Genomic DNA, 3,602 nt, shown 5'->3' with positions numbered 1-3,602 from the left:
AAGCTCAGTATCTGGTAGAAGGATTGACGGGTTCCCAGGATGTGGGACTGCCAGTCTTTAAAACCAGGATATTCTGTGGGCACTGGGAAGATCCAGTTACCCTACCCGTCATAAAGTAGGTGCTCATTAAATATTTATTGAATGAATGCTGAAACACCTGGTGGTAGATGTGTGTTGTCTAACCTATATAACATCTAATGAAATGTATTTTGATTAGGTAACTTTTTTTAAATTTTTAAAAAATGTTTTTAATGTTTTTATTTATTTTTGAGACAGAGAGAGATGAAGCATGAGCAGGGGAGGGTCAGAGAGAGAGGGAGACACAGAATCCAAAGCAGGCTCCAGGCTCTGAGCTGTCAGCACAGAGCCCAACACGGGGCTCGAACTCACAAACTGCGAGATCATGACCTGAGCCGAAGTCAGACGCTTAACCGACTGAGCCACCCAGGCTCCCCCTAGATAATTTTTACAAACTCGAGTATTTCATATGAAAATCTGGGTCCTGTTTTCCAAAAAAAAGCAGATGATCTCCCGTCACGGGGCCTTACACTCCCGTATGGCAGCTGTCAACTGGAGTAGAATTTTGGCCTTCTGTGTAGATGGGGCTGACTCCCCACAGCACCCAGTGCTAACATGACACTCAGCTGCTGACCCGTTCAGCCCTGGCAGGTGTTTGGGGTTTTGTGGCCTCATGGCCTAGCAGTTGGAGGCATCAACTTTTGAACCAGACAGATTTGGATTCAGGCCGGGACTGGGATGCCTACTAGTTCTGCAACCTCGGCTGGTCTCCCCCGCTCTCTGGGCCTCAGTTTCCTCCACTCTGCCTCCTTCTACCCTCCTCAGGGTTGAGGAGTTTCTGGACACTCCTGTTCCAACGTGAAGGTCTTTCCAGGTGGGGAATCAGAGAGCTGAGCCCTGGAGAGCCTAGTGCTTCTCGAAACTTCCTCCCGTGGCCTAGAGGGGACACTCAGCTCAGTGCTGGCTCAGCCAAGGCCGGGTGCTGTGTAAGGAAGACCCGGTGTGCTCCAGGCTAGTAGCAGGGGCGGGACCCCCAGTGTGGAGGTTACCATGACGATCACCCCATAAGATGGGTGTGGGGGTGCAGGGACTGGAGACCAGAGGAGGAAAGGAGAGGAGTCTCGGGCGAAAGGTTCTCTGGCAGAGGAGGGAGCGCTGAGCTGATGGCAGGGGGCGGGTACTTCCCTTCTGGCTCTGATCCCTCTTAAAATGCAAATCCCTTGGGAGGGTCAGGTGCTGGCAATGCCTCTTGCAGTTACGAAAAATGGAAGATGTGAGGCCCTGACAGCCTGAAATCAGTGGACTCCGTCTCCCTCTCTCCTCAGTTCCCATCCTCATACCCTGTGACCAAGTGGGCTCTTCAGCTCAAGGCAAGACTCCGGGGTCTGGCTCCCCGGTCGCCGTCCTTCTGGGGCAGCCTCTGCCCCCACTGATGGGGCTAAAAGATGCACCATTCTGTGCTCCAGGCTTCCCCTAGGGATCCCCTCCTTTCCCAGATGAGCTATCTCCTCTTCCAGGAAGTCTTCCAGGAATGCTGCCTCCACAGTCCTGGAGAGGTACCCACTGTGCTTCCTGAGCCTGTATTCCTTCCCTCAGAACTTGGCCCATCCTCTGTGACTGCTGCACTTACTTGTTTCTCTAGTACTGTTGTGAATCCCAAAGGCACAGGGACTGTGGTCTGCCTTGTTTGCCTGCGTATAGCGGATGTGAATAACAGTGTGCGAATGGTTGAAGATGTGGTTCCCTACTACAGTTTAGCTGGGGCTGCTGTGAAGGTAAGAGGGGAGAGGGAGTGATTGAGGGAGAAATAGGAGGAGAGGGGTATCTGTAGCTTGGATAGGGGCTTGTCTGCCAAAGCCCACGCCTCGGCAGCCCTGCAAAGTCATCTCCGGTTTGCTGTCCTTACAACTCATGACCAGTGTGGGCAAGGATGTTCCCTATTGGCGTAGTGGTGGGGTAGGCAGCTGAGATCCCCCCCCACCCCAGCCCGGCCCCGACAAGGTTTGGGCCTCAGATTCCTCCATGGAGGCTGGGCTCAGGGAGTGGTGCTGGGCTGGAGGAAGGGGAGGGAGCCCGTGTGTGTGTGTGTGTGTGTTTATAGTTGGAGCTACTTACTGGTCCCACCTGTCATCACTTATTCAGGACCCGATCGCAGAGTGCCTCACGGGCGGACAAGTCAGGGGTGTACCTTCCTCTCCTCTCCCGCTGGCCATGTCCCAGTTTCTTGCCTTTTGTCCCACACCTACTTAACTAGGGGTAGAGGGCACTGGCCATTTGGCATCCTCCAGCCTGCCGGCAGAGGAACAGGGCAGACTGGATCACCTTGACCCAGGAAAGATGCCTGGAGGTGGGGTTGGGGACTTCCCTTCTGCAAGGGCCCTATGCTGGGGACTTGTCCCTGAGGTCTAACCCAGATCATATATGCTGCACATACAAATGCTTCCCCAGTGACCTTGCCCTTGACCAGGCGGTTAGGTCCACGGCTGTGTGGCCCTGCCCTGTGCAGACCTGCAGCTATCAGCCGTCAGCTGTGTGGGGAGATATGGCAGGATTTTCCACTTCCTTTTCCTCTCTTCTCTCCACCAAATTGAAAAAGAGTGGTCATAAATGTGGCAGGTTCATTAACTAGAAAATACACTCCAAACCACACAAATGAAATTCAACCGACTGGCAAAATAACATTTTTTATTGCTTTGCTCTTCATGGGTGAGAGGGAGGTCTTTGTCTCTGTCTTTGTGTGGTTCTGAGCATCTTCATAGTGGCTCTGGCAGCCCCTGTTGGGGCTTGGTCTTGTTCTGACCAAGCGTAGTTCTAAAATGTCGCTCCTGGTGTGGGTCAGCCCTGCAGGATTCGCCTATGGCTGGCAAGGCCCCCGGGGAACAGGGCGGGGGTGAAGCTGGGGCCCAGGGAGGCTCAGTTCTTTTTTCTTTTTCAAGGTCACACTAGCTCTTTGGGCCTATGAACTTTTAAGGATCCTGCAAAAATGTCTGAGGCCTTAAAATATTTATTGGCTGCAAAATGGGAAAAGAAAACGGTGAAATCGAAATTAATAAATGTTAAATGTCTACAAAATGTAACGTTAGGTCAACTGCATTAATTACTACATTAGGCATTCATAAAAGTGTCGTTACTCGTAAAAGCAATTTGTCAGCTACATTTTCTCACTTGGTAAGAAATCCCGGGTAAGGAAGAGAATGGACGAGAAGGAAGGCATAGCCAACTGCCCGTTAAATCAGTGCCTGGTAGCCAAACAATTCCAAGAACAAAATTATAAAAGTCCTGTAAAAAGATTGTTGGCAAAAATGTCATATTTATTATGAGCTGTTGGTGCACTTTGCTCTGATAGAGGGAAGGACTTTAAAAGTCCTCTTGTCTTGGGCCTGGCCTAGGTCTGGGGCCTGCCCTTGGTGTCCGAGAAGCCTCAGCCAGGGCCTTCCCAGCACTTGCACGGCTGGTAGCCCTTCACCATGGCTGAGGGAGGCACTTTAGCAGAGATAGGAAGGAGGCTGCCTGGGACCCTCCTACCCCTCTGATTCTGTTACCAGAGTCCCTCTGCAGGGCTGGTTGCCATCTCCTTTTAGGAA

Source organism: Herpailurus yagouaroundi, unplaced genomic scaffold, assembly GCF_014898765.1.
Source record: "Herpailurus yagouaroundi ecotype Mexico unplaced genomic scaffold, PumYag 77, whole genome shotgun sequence".
In the NCBI taxonomy this organism is placed as follows: domain Eukaryota; kingdom Metazoa; phylum Chordata; class Mammalia; order Carnivora; family Felidae; genus Herpailurus; species Herpailurus yagouaroundi.
The sequence above is the reverse complement of the archived record's forward strand: the minus strand, read 5'-3'. Positions refer to the sequence as shown.